The following is a 23,752-nucleotide window of genomic DNA, read 5'->3' as shown; positions in this document are numbered from 1 at the left end:
AGGTTCATTCACTTTCACTGCATTATAATATTATACATCTGATATTAATATAGCAATACTAGTTTACTTTTGCCTAGTTGGCTGGTAGAATTTAATCTATCTCTTGACTTTTAAAGTTTCTGTGTGTTGTGCTTTGGCAAATCTTGATAAGAACATGTAGCTAGATTTATTTGTTTATTTTTAAAATCTAATCTGAAAATTTTTGTTTTAACTGAGATATTTAATGTGATTATTGGTACCATTGGGGGGGAGAAATCTACATTCTTATTTTCTGTTTTTCATTTACCTCTTTTTCTATTTCTATGTCTTTCCCCCTCTTCTTTCATACCTTCTTTTGCATTGAGTACCCTCTTCCATCTCATCCCTGCCAGGAGGAAATTCATTTTAAACATAGAATTCTAAATCTAATTAAATTATAAAAGTATGAGGGATGAATCAAAATATTTTCAGACATGGAAGGAGTCAAAAAATGCACTTTCTACACCACCTGTCTTAGGAAGCCCCATTCAATGTAATCTAGTCAAATGAAAGATTAAACTACAAAAGAAGATGACTTGGAATCTAAAAAACCGTGGAGAGAAAAAAGAAAGTTTCAGATGGCTAGAAACACAGCAGGTCTAGAGAACAATCAACCCAAATTGGAGCAAGAAGGTAGAAGTTGCAGGAAGGAGCTATTCAGGGAAAACAGAATTCCAAAGATTGGAAACTAGCATTGAGAAGATGATTAAAGCAAATAAAATAAGAAGACAAAGAAAGTAGAAACGTCAGAGAAAAAAGAAATTTCCAATACCCCAGTTAACCAACCCTGTAACCTTTGGCAAGTTGCTTAACCTCTCTGCCTGGCAGTTTTATCATTCATAAAATAAGGTTAATAATAGTGCTTCTTCATAAGGCTAAGTTAGTTGATAATTGTAGAGCAATTAGAAAAGTGCCCAGCAATTAGTAAAAATTTATTCAATGGCTAAAGAAAAGTGAAGCTTGCCTATTCCCTTAACAATTGTCACAATCATGTCAATGTTGCTTTTTGAACTATTTAGATTCAACCAACGGGCAAAGTACAAATCACTTACTTACAGAACAGAATGTAGGTTTTATCAACTTTGAAACTATAGAAGTAAAAATAGAGATTCCAAAAGTTGGGAGGTAGAAATGGGGAGGAGAAACGAAGGGAATGGTAAGGGCACTGCTCTTCTCATCTTACAAAACAGGATCTCAAGGGATATGGTCTAAAGCTGAGAGAAACAAATGCAAAGATCTCCGGATAGGAATTAAAGCAGAAACTGAAAACAGTGCCGATGCTATAGTAGAGGGTAGATGAAGGGGAAAGCTGTAAATGCGTAATACCGTCTATCATGCAGAGAGTCATGGGCAATGTCTAAAACTATTAATCAAGAAATAAAAGTATAATATATTATTCTGAGATATGGAGATAAATCCCAGGAAAACTAAAAACAGAAACAGGAATAACTGAATTAAAATTATTTCCCTCTATGGAGCAGGATTGAGACAATAGAAGGGTGGAACAGGAAACCTCTGCTTTTCATTATAAACCCTTCGGTATTATTTGAAATTTTTTAACCATTTGCATGTACTACTTCAAAGAAAAATGAAAACTTTTTAAAATATATATTTACAATTTTTCTTGATAAAATTTTGCGACTCTCAAGTTCTTAAGTGGTTACTATAATTTACCATCATTGACATCTTAAATTGTTTTCAACTTCCTAAACAAAGATTAAATTTCTCCATGATATTGGGAAAAGCTTAGAATGCTGAACAAATGTTTTTAAGTTTGAAGGGGTACAGTTTACTAGGGAAAACTAGTAAACTAGTGGTTTCTAACTGTTTTAATTATATATTTTCCCCCTTGGTCAAAAATTGGCAGGTTTGCATAATAATCAGTTTTCTAAAGCCTCCAGAAGCTTCTACCATAGCTACAATTTCTTCTATACATCTTAGTTCTCTTTCCTGGTTGGGAGGAGAAGGAAGATAAGAGGAATCAATAGGCCTCCTTGATTTGGGGGAGGAGTCTCAAGATCTCTTGAGGGTCCACCGGCCTATGACTGAGCTGAGTCCAACAGTCTTAGAACATCTGAGTGTTGTGATGCCAAGAAACACACAGCTAATATCCCAGGTTCCTACTAAACCATTACACAGGGACCAAGGAACACACTGGGGCAATTGTGCCTTCTTCATCGTACTCCCGAGTGCCAGGCAAGCCTGTGTGCTATCACAGGTTGAATCTTTGCAGTCTCTGCTCCAGTGTGTAGAGTGGAATCCTGTCGTTTGATGTGATTATGTCTACCCAGAGCCATGTGACCACTCCCTACTTCAGTAAAGGGCAGGCTGCAATCAAAGAGAATGTAGCTGAGTAACAGAAGAGATCTCAACCCTGTTCAAGTCTCTGATTCTGGTTATTTCAAAGAGCTATTTATAACCCTGACCGCAGGCCCGTTTCTTATTTTTTGATTGGGGAAGAGGGGCAGGTAAATGAGTTCTGTTACCTGCAGACTATACATTATATTTCCCTATCAGTTTGGGTGGTTTGTTTCCAGAAATAGATAACTGATAGAGCAGAGGGCAAAGGATATATCCTACTTTCACGATATAATATAAATGGATTTAAAAATTTTTTTTATTGTGACAGAGGGGAATTTGGCACTTGAACAAATTTCCTCCCCCTGACTCCAGTTCTCCATGCGTAAGAAATGGCATAAATTCTGATCACCAAAAAAAAAATAATTATAGCTATGTATGGAGATGGATGCTAACTAGAATTATTGTGGTGATCATTTCACACTATGGACAAATATCAGATCATTATGGTATCAGTTTTCATGAAGAAAGCTGGGCCTACCTACAAGTCTGTAGCCATTGAGTGTGGCTACAGTGTTCCCCCAAGAAATGGAAAGTCACCTATATCGCTGCAGAAGGACAGGAAGTTAATCTGCAGTTAGGAACCCCACAATAAAAATACAGTTTACCCAGGGAAATAAATGTCACAATCTCTTTCATAGCACCTACTCATTACCATAAAATCATATTCTCAGTTGTAACCTGGGAATGTATTTCCACGACATAAACTGACATAAGCTGCTAGCATGAGCTGGAAGTGGATGAGTGTCTAACCCAAGATTTCCACAGAAACTAGTTCTATAATATTTATCTTCTCCTTTACCAAGAGAGTTGTAAATCATTTGGTTTTTATTCATTTCATTTTCACTCCTGCTGAGAGAATGTGTGGTTAGGAAAATGACTATGAACACTGGACTACTTTTCTGTACTGCGTTTTTGTCAAAGCTGGTTTTTCAACATTTGGGAGAAATAGACTCTTCAGTCTTCTATTTCCATGAAGATTAATGATTTATATTTAATTTGTTTGCTTTAACTAAAAAACAAGGGATAATAAATAAAAATGAACTTTGGCATCACATTTCCTTTAGCATATTACTTCATCTGGAGAAATGCGATGTTTTCTAAAACTGTTTATAGCAATGGGCCCAGAGTACAAAGAAAGGAAATTAAGATTCATTGGCTGGCTGATTGGCTCAGTTGGTTAGAGTGCAGTGCTCGTAACACCGTCACCGGTTCAATTCCTACATGGGCCGGTGAGGTGTGCCTTCCACAACTAGATTGAAAACAACGACTTGACTTGGAGCTGATGGGTCCTGGAAAAACATACTGTTCCCCAATCAAAATTAAAAAAAAAAAAACAAGATTTATTTACATATGATGTGATAGAAGCCTGTTGAGGAATATAAATGTTTTGCACTCATTCAAATCTGGAAATGTTTAATTTTTCTGTGAAAATACTCACATAATAGCCAATTTTTTGGTTATGAAAATATTAATTCATTATAATTTCACAAGAAGCTGGCCCTTTGGTTGATAAGAATAACAGCTTTAATTATTCCAGAGGCTGATTAGATAAATGTATTGAATATAGTTTAGTTCTAGCTGTTGATTTTCTTTTTAAGAATGAAAATAAAAGGATTTTTAACTCACAGCTATTAAAAATTGAGATATAGTTAACATATCATAAAGTTCACTCCTTTAAAGTACAATTCTGTGGGTTTTGGTATAGTCACACAGTCATGCAATCATCACCAATAATTCCAGAATATTTTCTTTTTTAGAAACCCCTCCCCTGAACTTCTGCCAACCACTAATCTACTTTCTGTCTCAACTCATACCTTTTTAAAAATTTTCCCTATAACCCACATAAACCACCAAATTAAGCATTATATGTGTGTGGGGTGTAGTAAATTAGAAATCATGGAATTAAATAAATTGCTGATAAATTTATTATATATTTTATATATATAATAAATATTATAATGTTTACTCGTTTATTCCTTCACCATTTAACAATCATTTATTAACACCTTTTATCATTATAAGGGTATGATAGATGTAGGGGCACATACAAAGACACACATTGGAAGAAGACAACATCAAAGTATGACAGAAAATAGTACAATAAAAAAGAGCATGTGAATATAGCAGCCACCTACCATACTCTGGCGTCACATCAGAGTAGGGCAAGGTGAATTTTATCTGGGATTGTGTAAAAATGCTTTATGTAAATATAGGTCACAGATTATCAATGATAGAAAGAGAATGTATTATTGTTTCTTTAGAAATGAGTGGGTAATTGTAGAGGGTGAATTTTCTTTCCCTTTTCAATTTTCATGTCATTTCTTTTTTTTTCACACTGATTTTTGTTTTAAGATTTTTATTAAAAATATAGCTAACACACAATATTATATTAGTCTCAATGGTACACCATAGTTACTCAACATTTATATACCTAAAGAAAATATCACCATGATAAGTCCCGCAACCAATTGACAGTGTATTATGCTGTCACAATATTATTGTATGCTGTACATTATATCCTCATGACTTATTTGTTATATACCTGGAGCACTTGACTTCCTCCCCTGCCCCATTTTTAAACTTATCAACTACAGTTGACATTCAATATTATTTTATATTAATTTCAGGTGTATAGCATAATGATGAGACATTAATATAATTTAAGAAGTGATTCCACCCTTGACTAGTCTAGTACCCAGCTGGCACTATACATAGTTATTACCATATTATTGACTATATTCCCTATGCTTTACTTTACATCCCCATGACTATTTTGTAACTACCAATTTGTGCTTCTTAATCCCTTCACTTTTTTCATCCTGCTCCCAACCCCTCCCAGCTATCACCTCAACAAATCTACTACCCATCTGACACCATACAAAGTTATTACAATACTATTGACTATATCCCTTATGTTATACCCTACATCCCATAATTACTTTGTAACAACCAATTTGTACTTCTTAATCCCTTCCCCTTGTTTCACCCACAGCCCCAACGCCCCCTGCAATTTGGCAACTATCAAAATGTTTTCTGTATCTATGAGTTTGTTTCTATTTTGTTTGTTAATTTTATTCTTAGATTCCACATATGAGAGAAATCACATTGCATCTGTCTTTCTCTGTCTGATATACTCCACTCAGCCCAACACCCCCAGGTCTATCCATGACACTGCAGACAGCAAGAACCCATTCCCTTCCATGGCCAAGCAATATTCCATTGTATATATGTACCACCTACTCTTTATCCATTCTTCCATCGACAAACACCCAGACTGTCTCCACATCTTGGCCACTGTAAACAATGCTGTAATGAACATATGGATATACACATCCCCTCAAAGTAGCATTTTGGGTTTCTTTGGATAAATACCCTGACGTGGGATTACTGGGTCCTTCATTATCTCTTCTTGTAGGCTTTGTTTTAAATTCTTTTGTCTAGTATAAGTATTGCTGCTTCTGATTTTTTTGCTTTTTTTTTTCCGTTTTCATTTTCATGAAATATCTCTTTCCATCCCTTTACTTTCTGTCTGTGTGTCTTTCAATCTGAAGTGAGACTCTTGTAAGCCGTATACGTAAGGGTTTTGTTTTCTTATCCATTCAGCCCTCTTATGGCTTTTGATTGGAGCATTTAATCCATTTACATTGAAAGCAATTGTTGATAGATATGTAGCTATTGCCATTTTATTATGCATAATTTTGATTTTTTTTCCATCTTAAAGAAATCCCTCTAACATCCCTTGTAATATTGGTTTGGTGGTGATGAACTCCTTTAGATTTTTTTCGTCGAGGAAGGTCTTTATCTGTCCTTTCATTTTAAATAATAACCTTCCTGGATAGAATAATCTTTGTTGTAAGTCCTGCTTTTCATCACATTGAGTATTTCCTGCCAATCCCATCTGGCCTGCAAAATTTCTGTTGAGAAATCAGCTGACAATCTTATGGGAACTCCCTTATTAGTTACTAGTTGCCTTTCTCTTGCTGCATTTAGGATTCTCTCTTTGTCTTTAACAGTTGCCGTTTTAATTATAACGTGCCTAGATGCAGGAGGATTTGGCTGCTCCGGGAGAAAGTGCCTCAGGTGGTAGAGAGAATTGGGTGGAGCGGGGTCCCAGCTGAGTCCGCAGGGTGGAACAGTGAAGCTCACCAGGCCAATCAGATTCAGATTTGGCCTATGGGGGCGGGCTCAACACAGGAAAGATGGCGTCTCATTGCTAGCTGCGCTGGATGAGTACCTCTCACCTGGGAAATGCCAACTGTCCTTCAGTCCTCCTCCTAAAGCCACACACCTCAGTCTGCCCCTCGATATCTCCAAATCCCCCCAAGTCACCGTCCCTCCGCTGGAGCCCAAGGTGAGTGCCTGCAAGCGAGTGAGTCTGTGAGCCAACCGTTTAAGTGGATGTCTGGATTTCCTGCAGCCTTCCATCCCACCCAAACAGTCAGAATCCCCACTGTTTTTAACAGTCAGATGTTGTGGGGCCTCCTCTTCCCTAAACCAGTACTCTGGGCTAAGGAGCCTCATGTGGGGGGCTGGGGTCCCTCACTCCTCCAGGTGGAAGCTTCATGGCTGAGATATCTCTCTCAATTCTCAACCACCACAGGGAGGTTTGGGACCCATTCTGTGTTTCTGCCCCTCCTACCAGTCTTGACGTGGCTTCTTCTTTATATTTTTAGTTATAGGACTTCTGTTTGGCTAGACTTTAGATGTTCCTCCAGGTTGATTGTTCTATGATTTAGTTGTAATTTTAATGTGCTAGGGAAGGATGTTGGCACAGTGTTTATATACTCCACCATCTTTGCTTTTTGAGAAGGGACTTTGATGCAGCACTTTGGGAAATGTCATTTTTTATACAGATCCATGTGACTCTCTAAATTAACTCATTTTCAATTCCAAGTATTTTTTGTGCACAAAGATCAAGTGAAGTGATAGTTATTGATGTGTTGGTTCCATTAGAAGAAGAATGCCTCAAAGAGTTAAATAATGTCAACTTTATATAACTGTCACAAGCTATTTCAAATAGAAAATTATTTATGTTACTTTCCATATGATTCCCTTTTTCTTTTGTCTGGCTCGTAAAGCTTTTGGAATTTCAGTCTGTCACATGAAAAACATCTGACATTATTATTAATTAAATAGTAAATTTAGTTACAATGTTCAACATTGAAGATAATTTATTTATTTATATACTGATAACATAAATAGGAACTTTGGTGACTTCAATGTTATGATGAAAACAATTTTCTAAATTAAAACCCTCATGAAAAGCAATAGACTTGGAATAGATTGTGGTGTTCATAAAATTCATAATTGTGTCCAAATGTATTGTATTTACCAAAATAGAGGTTGCAGTTGTAAAAATTTATGTTTTTAAATGTACACACAGAGTAACTACAGAATTTTTTTAAATTTCATTTTATATTAGTTTCAGGTTTACAATACAACATAATGTTTAGACATTTACACCCCTCACCAAGTGATAAACCCCCAAGTTTACTACCCCTCTGGCATTGTATACAGCTGTTACAATACCATTGACTATATTCCCTATGCTGTTCTCTACACCCTGTGACTATTTATATGTGTTATACACACACACATATATTTAATTATCATTGACATTTAACAGTAATCTACTTCAGCTTCAGGTGCACAGTGCAGTGGTCAGGCATCTACACAATCTATGAAGTGATCCCCCTTATAAGTCCAGTACCCATCTGGCACCCTACATACTCTTTACAGCATTATTCTTTGTTTGTTTGTTTTCAATCAAGCTTTTAATGAAAAGATAATAAAATAACAATTTCTCATTGCTGTACATTAAGATTGCATGCTTCTGAATGGAGAGATCAGTCATCAGTGAATTGTTGTTGTATGACACTTGAGGGCTGTATACTTGCAGCTCTGACCTGAATTTATCCAAACTGTCGAGGGACGTGAGCTCAATGTAGTGACTCACAGCGGCTGTGGCCAGTACAGGAGTGTGACATGGTGTCCCTCCCCTCTTTAAACATTATGGATTATATTCCTCATATTATATTGCACATCCCCATGACTATTTTGTGATTACCAATTTGTACTTTCTAATCCCTTCACCTTTCTCCCCCATCACTTAACCCCGCCCCCCCATCTAGCAGCCATCAGTTTTTTTCGCTGTATCTCTGAGTCTGTTTTGTTTGCTCATTTATTCTGTTCTTTAGATTCCACATATAAGTGAGATCATATGGTATTTGACTTTCTCAGTCTGACTTATTTTACTTAGCATAATATTCTCTAGGTCCATCCATGTTTTTGCAAATGGTATGATTTCATTCTTTTTTATGGCAGAATAATACTCCATTGAATAAATGTACCACAATTTCTTTATCCAATCATCTATTGATGGGCATTTCAGTGGTTCCCAAATCTTGGCTATTGTGAATAGTGCTGTAATAAACATAGAGGGGCATATATTTTTCAAATTAGTGTTTTGCATTTCTTTGGATAAATACCCATGAGTGGAATTCCTGAGTCATAAGGTAGTTCTATTTTTCATTTTTTAAGGAAACTTCATACTGTTTTCCATAGTGGCTGTATCAATTTGCAATCCCACCAACAGTCCACAAGAGTTGCCTTTTCTCCACATCCTCTCCAACACTTGTTGTTTGTTGATTTATTGATGATAGCCATTTTGACTGGTGTGAGGTGGTATCTCATTGTGGTTTATCTTTGCATTTCTTTAATGATTAGTGACATTGAGCATCTTTTCATATGTTTATTGACCATCTGTATGTCCTCTTTAGAGAAATGTCTCTTCATGTCCTCTGCCCATTTTTTAATGGGATTGTTTGTTTTTTTGGTGTTAAGTTTTTTATATATTTTGGATATTAACCCTTATCAGATATATCTTTGGCAAATATCTTCTCCCATTCAGTAATATGTCTTTTTGTTTTGTTGATAGTTTCCTTTGCTATGAAAACACTTTTTAGTTTGATGAAGTCTCATGTGTTTATTTTTTCTTTTGCTTCCCTTGCCCAAGGAGATATATCGGTAAAAATATCCCTAAGGGTAATGTCTGCGAGTTTACTTCCTACATTTTCTTCTAGAAGTTTTATTGTTTGGGGTCTTACATTTAAGTCTTTAATCCATTTTGTGTATGGTGTAAAAAGTTGGTCCAGTTTCATTTTTTTTTGTATGTATCTGTCTAGTTTTCCAGCACCATTTATGAAATAGACTGTCTTTGCTTCAATGTAAATTCTTGCTACCTTTGACATAGATTAAATGACCATATAGGCATGGATTTATTTCTGGGCACTCTGTTCTGTTCCATTGATCTATGTATTTGTTTTTATGCCAATACCATGCTGTTTTGATGACTATATCTTTGTAGTATGATTTGATGTTGGGTAACATGATACCTCCCACTTTGTTCTTGTTTTTCAGGATTGCCACGGATATTCAGGATCCTTTATGGTTCCAAATAAGTTTTAGAATTATATGTTCTAGTTCTGTGAAAAATGTCATTAGTATTTTGATAGGGATTGTGTTGAATTTATATATTGCTTTAGGTAGTATTAACATTTTAACTATATTAATTCTTCTATCCATGAGCATGCTATATGTTTCCATTTATTTGTATTTTCTTTCATTTCTTTCTTAAATGTCTTACAATTTTCTGAGTACAGGTCTTTTACTTCCTTGGTTAAATTTATTCCTCAGTGGTTTTTGTTTTGTTTTTTGATGCAATTGTAAATGAGGTTGTTTTATTAATTTCTCTATCAGATAGTTGGTTATTAGTGTATACAAACGCAACTGATTTCTGAATATTAATTTTGTGTCCTGCTACTTTACTAAATTCATTTATCAGTTGTAATAGATTTTTTGGTGGAATCTTTGAGGTTCTCTCTATATAGCATCATATCATCTGCAAATAATGACAATTTTTCTTCCTCCTTTCCAATTTGGATAACTTTTACTTCTTTTTCTTATCTGATTGCTGTAGCTAGAACTTTCAGCACTATGTTGAATAACAGTGGTGAAGGTGGGCTCCTTGTCTTGTTCCTGATCTTAAGGGGAAAGCTTTTAGCTTTTCCCCATTGAGTATGATGTTAGCTGTGGGTTTATCATATATGGCCTTTGTTGTGTTGAGATATGATCCTTCTATTTCCACTTTGCTGAGTTTTTATCATAAGTGGCTGCTGGATTTTGTCAAATGCTTTTTCTGCATCTATTGATGTGACCATATAATTTTTATTTTTCATTTTGTTAACGTGGTGTATCACGTTAAGTGATTTGCAGATATTGAACCAACCTTGCATACCAGGAATGAATCCCACTTGATTGTGGTATATGATCTTTTTAATGTATTGCTGAATTCGGTTTGCTAATATTTTGTTGAGTATTTTTGCATTAGGGATATTGGCCTGTAGTTTTCTTTTTTTGTAATGCCTCTGTCTGTTTTGGTATCAGGGTAATGGTGGCCTCATAAAATGACCATGGGAGCCTTCCCTGCTTCTGGATTTTTTGGAATAGTTTTTGGAGAATAGGTGTTAATTATTTTTTGAATGTTTTGTAAAATTCACCACTGAAGCCATCTGGTCCAGGGCTTTCGCTTGTTTGGAGCTTGTTGATTACTGATTCGATTTCCTTGATAGCAATGAGTCTGTTCAGATGATCTGTTTCTTCTTGACTCAGCCTTGGAAGATTTTATGCTTCTAGGAATTTATCCATTTCTTCCAGATTGTCTAATTTGTTGGCATACAGTTGTTCATAGTATTTTCTTAAATTTTTTTGTATTTCTGTGGTGTCTGTTGTCAGTTCTCCTCTTTCATTTCTGATTTTATTAATTTGGGTCTCTCTCTCTCTCTCTCTCTCTCTCTCTCTCTCTCTCTCTCTCTCTCTCTCTCTCTTTGGGTCCACCAAGACTCTCTCTCTTGGTGAGTCTGGCTAAAGGTTTGTCAATTTTGTTTATCCATTCAAAAAACCATCTCTTGGTTTCATTGATCTTTTGGGGGTTTTTTGTTTTTGTTTTTTTGGTCTCTGTTTTGTTTGTTTCCACACTGATCTTGATTATTTCCTTCCTTAAACTCCCTTTGGTCTTATTTTGCTGTTCTTTTTCCAGTTCCCTTAGGTGTAAAGATAGGCTGTTGATTTGAGATTTTTCTTGTTTCTTTAGGTAGGTTTGTGTTTGTGTGTTTTCCAGTTTTCTTCTGTAATTGATTTCTAGTTTCATAGCTCTGTGGTCACAGAAGATGCTTGATATGATTTCAATCTTCTTAAATTTATTGAGACTTGTTTTTTGGTCTTCATGTGCTCTATATTGGAAAATGTTCCACGTGCACTTGAAAAGAATGTATATTCTGCTGCTTTGGTGTGAAATGCTCTTAAAATATCAATTAAATCCATTTGGTCAAATGTCTTTTAAGGCCATTTGTTTTCATATTGATTTTTTGTCTGGAGGATCAGTCCATTGGTGTTAGTGGGATGTTGAAGTCCCCTGCTATGATTGTGTTATGATTGATCTCTGTCTATATGTCAGTCAATCTGTTTTATATATTTAGGTGTTCCAATGTTGGGTGCATAGATGTTTACTAGGGTTTTGTCCTCTTGTTGGATTGATCCTTTTATTATTGTATAGTGCCCTTCTTTATCTTTTATTATAGTCTTCATTTTAAAGTCTATTTTGTCCAATGTAAGTATTGCTACCCCAGCTTTTTCCTCATTTCTATTTGCATGAAATATCTTATTACATCCCTTTACTTTCAGTCTGTGTGTGTCTTTTGATCTGAGGTTTATCTCTTGTAAACAGTATATGCATGGGTCTTTTTGCTTATCCATTCAGCCAGCATATTTTTTGATTGGAGCATTTAATCCATTTACATTTAAAGTGATTATTGATAGGTACATAGTTATTGCCATTTTACTATTCATATTTCTGGTCTTTGTTAGTTTGTTTTCTCCTTTCTTCTGCTTAAAGAAGCCCTTTTAACATTTCCTGCAATACTGGCTTGGTGGTAATTAATTCCTTTAGCTTATTCTTTTCTGGGAAGCTCTTTATCTCTCCTTCAATTTTAAATGATAGCCTTGCTGGGTAGAGCAATCTTGGTTATAGGCCTTTGTTTTTCATCACTTTGAATATTTCCTGCAGTGGCCTGCAAAGTTTCTGTAGAAAAGTCAGCCGATAGCCTTATAGGAGCTCCCTTATAAGTAACTAGCTGTCTTTCTCTCGCTGCTTCTAGAATTCTCTCTTTGTTTTTACTTTTGCTTTTTTAACTATGATGTGTCTTGGTGTGGACCTGTTTGGGTTCATCTTGTTTGGGACTCTCTGCACTTCCTGAACTTGTATATCGATTTCCTTCACCAGGGTAGGGAATTTTCGGTCATTATTTCTTCAAATAAGTTCTTGATGCCTTGCTCCCTCTCTTCTCCTTCTGGTACTCCTATGATGTGAATGTTGTTGCACTTGTTGTCCCACAGGTCTCTTAAACTATTTTCATTGTTTTTTATTCTTTTTTCTTTTTGTTGTTCTGATTGGGTGAATTCTGCTACCTTGTCTTCTAAATTGCTGATTTCATCCTCTGCTTCATCTAATCTGCTGGTGATTCCTTCTAGTGTATTCTTTATTTCAGTTATTGTGTTCTTTATTTCTGACTAGTTATTTTTCATGGTTTCTATGTCCTTCTTTATGCTTGCTATCTCTTTGTTGAAATTCTCACTAAGTTCCTTAAGCATCCTTATAATCAGTGTTTTAAATTCTGTTTGGTATGTTGGTTTCTTCTATTTCATTTAGTTCCATTTCTGGAGATTTCTTCTGTTCTTTTATTTGGGAGATGTTTCTTTGTTTCCTCATTCTGGCTGCCGCTCTGTGTTTGCTTTTATGTATTAAGTAGATGAACTATGTTCTCAGTCTTTGCTGGGTGGCCTTATAGTATGTGTCTTTTGTAGTCAAATTACATAGTCTCCTTAATCTTCTGTGCTTGTGTTCCAGAAGGTGTCTCTTGTGTTTTGTGTGTTCTCCTGTTATAGTTGAGCCTTGATTGCTATTGGCATGTCAGTGGGTGGGATTGACTCCCAGGCTACTAGCTATGAGGACTGTCTACACTCACCGTGTATGAGCTGCTGTGGGGACAGAGCCAGGAGTGCAGTTTCCAGGCTCTCGGCCTCACGTGGAAAGGTGCTGGCTCGGGTAGTAGATGGCTATCAGCTGTGGCTAGTTGGCAGTAGGCTGTAACCCTTGAGCCATTGGCCACTAATATAACTGCCGCGGGTGCGCTGGGGAGTCGAGGGGCGTCGAGGGGAGTCGAGGGGCGTCGAGGGGAGTTGAGTCGGTCGGTTGGCAGAAAAGCAGACAGCAGGTCGCACGTCGTGTGAATCCAGCCTCCAGTGAGACCATAGTGGCATGACTCCCCTACCTATGGCTCTGTGGGTGTTCCTTTTTGGCCTCACCATGTCCTGCGTTCTTATGTGGGGAGCGAGACTGGAGAACCTGCATAACACCCCCCATGACAGCTGCTGTGTGAGGGCTGACCCCTCAGAGGAGGCTTTGCCCCTGCAGGCTCTTGTGCCTACTGAGAACCCCCTTTGGGTGTGCCACTTGTGGGTCTAACCAGGTAGTGCTCTGGTGTGGTCTGAAGCAGGCCTCTGGGTGTGTTGTTAGTGGTATTTCTTGGGCAGGGCTCCCATGCTGGGCAATTTCAGCCCTGCCTGTTACTGGCCCATGAGTACCTGGTAGATGCCTCAAAGCTGTATGTGGTTGGCTGCTGCCTGTGCTGTACCTGGAGGCATATGGGCATGGCCTTGCTGTGAACTGAGGCTGGCTGCCACCCATAGTGGGCCTAAGGCAGCTTAGCCAAAGGCTCAGGGCCCCCTAGGCCTGTTGCCCATTGTCAGCTGTCCATAAGGCCTAGCTGTTGAAAGAGGCTCCTTAGGTGTGTGTGCCTGGTTGATTGACCTGGTGTTTAGAATGCCCTCAGTGATGCAGCACTAGCTGGGCAGGGTGAAGTTCAAGTGAGTCACCAGATGTGACCGGTGGTTTTTACAACATTAATGCAGATTCAGCGCTTACGCCAGTACCTGGCCTGTGACTGCCTTGTACAGCACCCCAAAGACCCTGCATCCAGCCTCCACCATAGGCTTACAAATTCCCGAGAGCTCTTCTCAAGTGGCTGCAGTGCAGTTTTGGGGTCACTCTTCACCACCAAAATCTCCCCAGGTTGTTGAAAATGGTCTGCTGTGTAAAAAACCTCCTCTGTGGTTTGTGGGGGCAGGACCAATCACTCAGGCACCCAGAGTGCCTCTGGCAATGCAGCTGTAGTTGGGCAACTGGGCTTATAGGGAGCTAAGGGGTGTGGTCAGTGGTTCTACAAATTCAGTGTAGTCTCGGCTTTTGGACTGGTTCTGGGCCTGAGACCACCCTGCAAAACAAAACAAAACAAAGCAAAACATAACAAACCAACAACAAAACACACACACACACAAACAGCAAACAACAAACAAAAAAATAGAAACAAGCAAAAAACAGATTAAAAAAACAGAAAAAAAAAAGGGGGGGAAAAACCCGCTTTGTCCAGCCACCATCCATCTATACTGAAACACAGGTCTTGGCTTAATCCCCGCCAGTAAACATTTCCAGGGCACCACAGGTCCTCTGCCTGCTTTAATCTGCACACAGCCTGTGGGGTGGGGCCAGCCACGCAGCAGTAAAAAGTTTCCCAGGCAATGTAGTACTAGCAGTGTGGAGGGTGTGGACCTGGGGCAACACCAAGGCAGTGCACACCGTGGATTCCATCAGACCAATATGGGCGTAGACTTGGCCCTTTGGGGGAGGGCTTAACTCTGAAAAAATGGTGCCCTCCTATAGGCCGAACATCGCAGGTTCCACACAGGGAAAACAATAGCTCCTATCTCTCCAGATCCCACACCAAAGGCACTCAGCTCAGTCCATCCCCACACGTCCTGTGCCTCCCAAGCTGCCACCCCTCTGCCAGAGGCCAGGTGGATGCCCACAGCCAGTGAAACTGTGTGCCGGCTCTATACGAGGATGTCTGGTCTTTCAGGTGCCTTCCACCCCACCAGGAAGGAAAGGCGGAGTCCTTGCCGTTTTTTCACTGCCAGATGCGGTGGGAATGCCTCCTCCCAGCACAGGACCCCTGGGCTGAGGAGCCCAGTGTGGGGCTGGCAGCCTCCTCCCTTTTCTGTGGGACCCTCACCACTAAGGTTTCCCTCCTGACGTTCAGCCTCTCTTTGTGGGCTTGGGGTCACCTGTTTCATGTCTTCACCACTTCTACCAGTCTCAATGTGGCTTCTTCTTTATATCCTTAGTTATGGTGGTTCTGTTCCGCTGGTGTTCAGACGTATCTTGAGTTTGATAGTTCTATAATTTATTTGTAATTTTGGTGTGATCCTGGGATGCAGTAGGCATAGTATTTACCTAATCTGCCATCATTGGGACTCTGATTTGTTTTTATTTATTTACTTTTTATTGAGGTATAATTGACATAACATTATATTAGTTTCAGGTGTACAACATAATCTGATATTTGTATATAGTGTAAAATGATCACCACAATAAGTCTAGTTAATATCCATCACCATACATAGTTACAATTATTTTTTCTTCTGATCAGAATTCATGTCCTTTCTTAACGCTTTATTTATGGGGAACTAGAGTCAGGGGGAGGAAATTTGTTCAAGTGCCAAATTCCCCTCCTTCATAATGAAAAAAAAAATTTAAATCCATCCATATTACATTTCTTGCCCTCTGCTCTATCAGATATTTATTTCTGGAAGCAAACTACCCAAACACTTGGTGGCTATACCAGCAATCATTTATTTTGTCCACAAGTCTGCAACTTGGGCAGAGCTCATAGGAAATAGCACATGTATTCCATGCAGCTGAACTGGAAGGCTCTTCCTTCAAGATGACTGACAGGTGCTAACTGTTAACTGGGAGTTCAGATGGGCTGTGGACTGGGTTTCAGTTCCTCTCCATATGGCCTCTCAATGGGCTGCTGGATTTCAGCAGCAAGCATCTCAAGAGACAGGAAATAGAAGCTGCCAGTTTCATATGGCCTGACCCAGAAAGTGTCACAGAGTCACTTCTGCCATGTTCTATAGCCAAGAAGTCACAGAGTCCAGATTCAAGGGAAAAGGGCACACATCTCAGCTCTAGATAGAAAGCATCAAAGAATCTTTGGAACATGTTTTGCTGCAACATCAGCAATTTTTTTTTTTTTTGCATGGTATGGTAAGTCTGCATGGCCTGAAAACCCATACATAGACATATGTCACATATCCACCTTCAGATCTGTAAAGTAGCTTTAAGGTCAAAGTGAGGGGTTTTGAAAAAGAGGGGTGAAGGCATAGGAGAAGCATGCCAGAGTCAAGTAAATAAGAAAGGGAAAAGAAGACAAATAATAGACTTAATCAGAGATTAAACATTGAGATCAAACCCAAAAATTGATAGGGTAGAAATAATCTGGACTTGTTTTTCTTTTTCTTTCCCGAATCTGTGATTATCAAATTTAGGCACTTGGTTTATGCAGAAAATTACATGATAAAGGTGGCATCTTAAATCCCTAGGTGAAAAATGGACTTTTTAATAAATAGTGCTGGAATAACTTTGTAGTCATTTGGGAAAAGATCGAATTACATCACAAGAATAAATTCCAGATGGATTAGAGATATAAATATAAAAAACAAGACCACAAAAGCACTAGAAGAAAACATAATAAAATTATTCATTAATCTCAGTGTAGGGGAAAGCCTTTTTAAACTATGATTCAAAATCCAGAGGCAACAAAAGAAAAGACTGATATATTTTACTACATAGTTTTTTAATTGCATGGCAAAAAAACACAACACCATAAACAAGGTCAAAAGACAACTGTCAAACTCAGAGACAATATTTGCAGCATATACCACATTGAAAGCATTAACATCCTTAATGTATAAACAATTCCTCAAAATTGTGAGACAAAGGACTAAAAACTCAACAGAAAAATGGGAAAATGTGAACAATTTATACACACACACAAAAATAGATTTCAAAGTAGCCCTCAAACATGAAAAAAATGTTGAAACTCATAATTAGAAAATACAAATTAAAACAACATCAAGATAACATTTTTCACTTATGAAATTGGCAAAATTTTTGAAGTATACAATACACTCTGTTGCTGGTGAGACTGTGGGGAAACAGCGTTCTCATACATTACTGCTGGGAATATAGCTAGTGTGAACTTTCTGGAAGGCAATTTCGTATTACCTAACAAAACTACACATGCACTTAGCCTTTGACCCAGCACTTCTACTTCTAGGAACATATCCTGAAGATAAACTTCCAACAATAGGAACATACATATGCACTCGGTTATTCATTGCAGCGCTGTTTATAATTGCAAGGTACTGGAAACAAACTAAATGTTTACACATAGAAGATGGTTGAATAAACTATGGCACATCCACACCATGGAGTACCCTGCAGCTATAAAAAGGAATGAAAAAAGACCTCTATTAACTGTTAAGGAATGTATTCTCGTATATAATGTTAAGTGAAAAAATGCAAAGCGTAAAGTGCTATCCTTCATATCAGAAAATATACATGTATCTGCTCACTTGTACAAAAGAAATAAAGGAAGATAAATCAGAAACTAAAGAGATTGGTTACCTACAGGTAATAAAGAGGTGGAAGGTAGAAAGAAAATAGGGCAACAGAGATAAGGAGGGAGTAACACTTTCCTGAGTATATCTTACCTAAACACACTAAAGGAGGTAGGAAAGAAAATAACTAACCTAAGTACCTTTGGAAAACAGTGTTTTGATTAGATACTGTAAAACTAAAAACAAAAAGAACTGTACGCAAACACTATAGTTAGTAAATTTGTTTCTCACAGGAGTATGAGTTAGCAATTCTGAAACCATCTTGTATACATATTAGGATTGAACAAATAAGTATATATATTGTAAACAATGAGAACTAAATTTTTCACTGTCTGAGAAGGAACTTAGAAATAAGTCAAGAAGGAAGGCTAGAATTAACCCTTGTAGTGTTGGATTGGAATTAGAGGTCATGGTTTTGATTGATAGATAAAAATAGCTGTATGTATGCAAATACATATATGTATACATATTCATGTGTATATATCAACATACATATATATCTTAGCTTTACTGAAGAAGCAATGAAAACCCAACAGCAATGAGCCCACCTAGCACCCAGATCTTGGTTTCCAAATACCATTCTGCAATGAAAGGAACCAGGGCTCCTTGGAGAAGAGGTTAATTCCAGGGCAAAGGCAGGAAAAATACATGATGAGCCCTGGGACATCTTGTGATGCCAGAGAGTAAGAAAGTGCTTAAAAAGGATGAAGTCATGTGCAAAATACACAGGAACCAACCTGAAGGAGCTCTCAATGGCCAAAGACAGAACAATTTGAGTCACAAAATAAATACTGATAGTATTAGATTGTAATTCATAGAATAAGATAAATATCTACAAGTACATATTGATATGAATAAATAATGACTAAATGAATGGGGGAAAGCTGTCTCTTTTCTTTATAGAAGAATTCCAATTAATGAATGAATAATAAATGAGGAAGTAGAAAATTACCATTGTAGGCAAGATCCCATTAATGAATACTAAAATTAGTAGATGAAAGTGAGAGGAGGAAGAGGATATTTGTATAATCTCAAGTAGCTTCTTCAAGATATACATGAATTACAAAAGAGAAAACAGTAACTTTACAGTGGGCAGACAATACCTTAGCCAAGTGATCAAGGCTAACATCACCAGAAATAAGACGTAGACGTAATATAAGCTCTGTATGATGCACTGAGAAAATGTCAGAGAAACCCAAATTAAGAGACATTCTATAAAATAACAGATCAGTACTCTCTACAAATGTGTCAAAGTCGTGAAAAACAAGGAAAAACGGAGGCACTTCTCCAATTTTTAAGAGACTAAGGAGAGAGATGACAAGTAAATGCAGTCTGGAATCCTAGAATGGATGCTTGAATAGAAAAAGGAAAACCATTGAGATTCAAATAATGTCTGGAGTTTAGCTATTATTATTGTATCAATTTTTTTCTGTTTTGGATAACGTTACTATGGTTAAATGATACGTTAATTTTAGGGAAACTAGGTGAAGTGCATATGAAAACTCTTATCTTATTTTTGCAAATTCTGTTAAGTAAAACTGTTTTAAAATTTAAAAAAATATTTAGGCACTTGGAGGGAAAAAATAAATCTCTCATCTCTCCAACATGTATCTATCTCTATCTATCTACATCTCAATCAGTAGCCAGTAACCACAAAAACCCTTTAAGTAAAATGCTAAAAGCAATATTCCCTCGATGTTTTTGTTGTTTTTGTACTTGGGGGTACAAATCAGATAAAAATCAATCTTTGTTGATCTCTCAAAGAATAATTTTCCACTGCTAGAACAGTATAATTTTAAGTAAATTATTACTCAATAGTTTTTCAGCTATAAAGTGACAAGAATTAAATACACCTTAAGCTTCTTTAAGCAAAGAAAAAAAGCAGTTGGGGAAAATGGGTATTTGTTGGCTCACGTACCTAGGAGGTTTATTGAGGCAGCTCATGGAATCTAAGAGAGAGCTACCAGAAGTCAGAGCCTCCAGGTGAGGAGGAGAACCTCAGTGCTCCTTTCCCTCTACCCCCTCCTCTCTCACCTCAGCCTGACCATTGGAATCCCCTCCTGCTCCAGGCAGATGTCTTCCAGGTAGCCAAGAAAGATGACCACTTTGCCAGGCTCTTGTTCCATTTAAACAATTCCAACAGAAAAGAGAGAGCTTTTTTCTTCCAGCCTCCTTATAGCAATCTTCCGAAAGAACCTGTTTGGCCTTGTTTAGGTCAGATGCCCAATCTTTTGGTCTAATTACTGTTCCAAGGATACAGAGCTCTATGATTGGATAACCTGGATCACGTGCTGTCTCTGGCATTGAAATGCACCACCTAGATTCCCCCTCAGGAAAGAACTGGCTGCCTAGCTGTGAGGAATGTAGTTAGCTGACAGATTTCGTCTCAAGGTGGTCTGATGACTTCCCTGCCCAATCCTTCTTTTCTTTTCACAGATGATAGCCCCTCAATAAACTTTCACAAACCAGGACTCCTTGGAGAAATGTATATATGTATATCTCAGAAAATATATAAAATGACTGGGAACATCTTGTCATAAAGAAAGCAAGGAATCTACCAAAGCCCAATTTGACCATTGATAAGGATAATAACCCTGAACAACTAGGGTATACACCTGAAACAGATATCATGTTGTATGTTAGCTATAGTTTTTAAAACAAATCTTTAAAAAACTAAGAATAATAATCCCAACGGATTGAAAGATATCCAGTATGTTTAAATGCATAAGTTCATAACGATATGAAAATTTTTTTAACTCATTAATTTAAGTACTTGTGAAAAATGTTAGGGAGCAACTTATTATTTTGGAAACTGGTAAATAAAGGGACCAAATCAAACATGATTTGCTTTTTTTATAGGAATTATACCTTAAGGTAACCAAATCATGGATGAAGAGAATTTTCTCTTTTTAGAAGCATTCCAGCTATAAATGAAGAAATGTGTGTTAGTCCTTGTCCCCTGAGAAGCAGATGCCAAGACTGGATGAACTATGCAGAGGTTTTAGTTGGGAAATGACAGTTTGAAAGATGTTGACAAAAGAAAGGTCCAGACCTGTAAAAAGTCTTAATAAGAATTTATTTGAGTCAAGTTTTAGGACATGCCTGGAAACAAAACCTCATTTGAGATTATACCCTGGAGAAAGACAGTTCTCTAGTTCTTTTTATACATTTAAAAATCAAAGGAAGAAAAGTAAGAAAGGTTACATGGAATCTATTGGCGATAGATTAAGAAGGGAGGAGAAGGCAAAGGGGGAAATCTCTAGGACTGGGTAAAAAGAAAAATGGAGTGATATATATATACGAGTATACTTTTTCTACATTGGTGGGCAGAGGATAGTTGACATTTAACAATTACAGTGAATAGAGATGGTATGTAGGCAACAGGGTAAACAACAGGGAGTTTTGATGTCCTAGAACTCTGCTGCTACTGTTTCTGTTTTGAAGGGTCTGGAAATGAAACTTACTCGGACAGTCCAAAAACGTCTTATCCTAGATGCACAAGAACAATAGACAGGGCTTGCTTAAGGTAAAGCTCAGATTTCTGAGTTGACTTTCAGAGTCCACATAGCTAACAAGTCACACAACTGTGATTTTATCCCATATCAGCTCAGCTACAAGCTGTGGATCTTTTTTTAGTGTTTAAATTCTGTTTTTTAATTTTTCAATTACAGTTGACAAACATTACTGTATTAGTTTCAGGTGTACAGCATAGTGACTAGACATTTATATAATTTACAAAGTGATCACCCCGATGAATCTACTACCCATCTGACACTATACATAGTTATTACAGTATTATTAACTATATTCCCTATGCTGTAAAACTATGGTTCTTTTTACTACATCACATCCAATTCTTTATACAACTTTCTTACATTTGTAGTTCATCCTTTTGAAATACTTGTTCATAGTCTTTACTTTCTGATTCTGTCATTTAAGCCTTTCAGAAATGAGGCAGCCTTCTCACTCACTCTGAAGTTGTTTGGAATAGCAAATCTTCCCCATTAGACGAGACTAGTGTTGGAGTGTACCGTGAGAGTGTGAAGGAACATGTGGTACAGACACTGAGTGCACAGATTAGATTCTTGTTTCAGCCAATTTCGAGCTGCCACCTCCTAACTACTTATCATTGTTGTGACTCAGTTTCCTTATCAGTCAAATGGGGCTAATAATCATACCTACCCCACATAATTATTGGGAGAAATCAACAAATTAATATGTGCATTTAGAGCAGTGCCTAACACAGAATAAGCATTTAATCAGTGCTAGGGAAAACAAACAAAGGAGTCCAAAGAAGAAAGAAGGAGAAGGAGAAGAGAAGAAGAAGAGGAAGAAGAGAATGAAGAGGAAGAAGAGGAAGAAGAAGAAGAAAGAGGAGGAGGAGAAGAAAGAGGAAGAGAGAAAGAGATGTCTGATTACGTGTGGAATCCCAGATAGCCCGTTTTCTCCCAAATACTACCTATAAGCTCCCCAATAAAAAAGATGGCTATATATATAGATATATAGATATATGTATATATCTATATACATACTAAATCATAGATATTGATTGTATTAAGGGGAGGAAGTAAATTTAAAAAATTGGTAAGCTCTGCCAGGCATGTAAAACCAATCAAATTATATAATGAATAAAATATTTTTCCCCTAAAAAAAAAATATGAGTGTACCTAGCACAATACCGGAGAAGGAACACACGTTTTTGTTTTTTTTTTTGGCAAGAAATATTGTCATTTTCAAGATAAAAGAAACACACCTTTAAAACCCTTCTGCCTGGATTACATTGGCCAATGAAAAGCTCTGAATCTGTTCTTTGTGCTACATTCTGCAATGAAAACATGGTTACTTCTCCCCTTTCACATACCTACCACATCTAGATTCTCAAGCCACAAGACACTTCCTGCTCAGAATTTATTTCTTACCTGTAAGTACTTTGAAATTAAGCACGTTTTAAAGTTTGTCTCAGCACTTAAAAAAAAAAAAGGTTTTGTTTCAAATAATTTTTTTATGGGTATGCAAGTCTGTTTTTGTTTTTTAATTAGTTTCAGGTGTACAAAGCAATGTAATAGTTAGACATTTACACCCTTCACAAAATAATAACCCCTGTCCCCCAATCTATTACCAGTCTGATATCGTATATAGCTGTTATAATTCCACTGACTCTATTTCCTATTCTGCACTCCACATTCTGTGAATATACACATATATGTGTGTATATATATATATACACATATATAAAAATGTATATATACATATATACATATATGTGTATATATATACATATATATGTACATATGTACATATATATGTATATAACATATATATGTATATACTAAATTATAGTTGACATGCATTATTATTTAGCTTTAGCTTCAGGTGTACAGCACAGTGGTCAGGCATAAAATAATTTGATTTCCTTGGTTTTATTTCTAATATGCTGTGTTCTGAGTTTCATCTGAAAGACTTATCAAATTGCCTTAAATTTAGTCAAATTCAACAAATATTGCCAACCGTTAGATGCCATGTTTCTCAAAGTGGTATAAGATAGACTTGAATCGTGGTCAACTACTGCTTTCAGCAGGAAATATATATTGGGTGATATGTTTGTTAACTGGATCAAAATTTCATTCTTTATTTCAATATATATGCATGTTTACTTGTGCTAATCTAATTTCTTTGTGCCTCGAAAATATTTTACTTGATTTTATCCATTTAAAATATTTAGAAACAGGAGATGGGA

The sequence above is a fragment of the Rhinolophus ferrumequinum genome, chromosome 5 (genome assembly GCF_004115265.2).
Source record: "Rhinolophus ferrumequinum isolate MPI-CBG mRhiFer1 chromosome 5, mRhiFer1_v1.p, whole genome shotgun sequence".
In the NCBI taxonomy this organism is placed as follows: domain Eukaryota; kingdom Metazoa; phylum Chordata; class Mammalia; order Chiroptera; family Rhinolophidae; genus Rhinolophus; species Rhinolophus ferrumequinum.
This window is presented reverse-complemented; position numbering follows the sequence as displayed.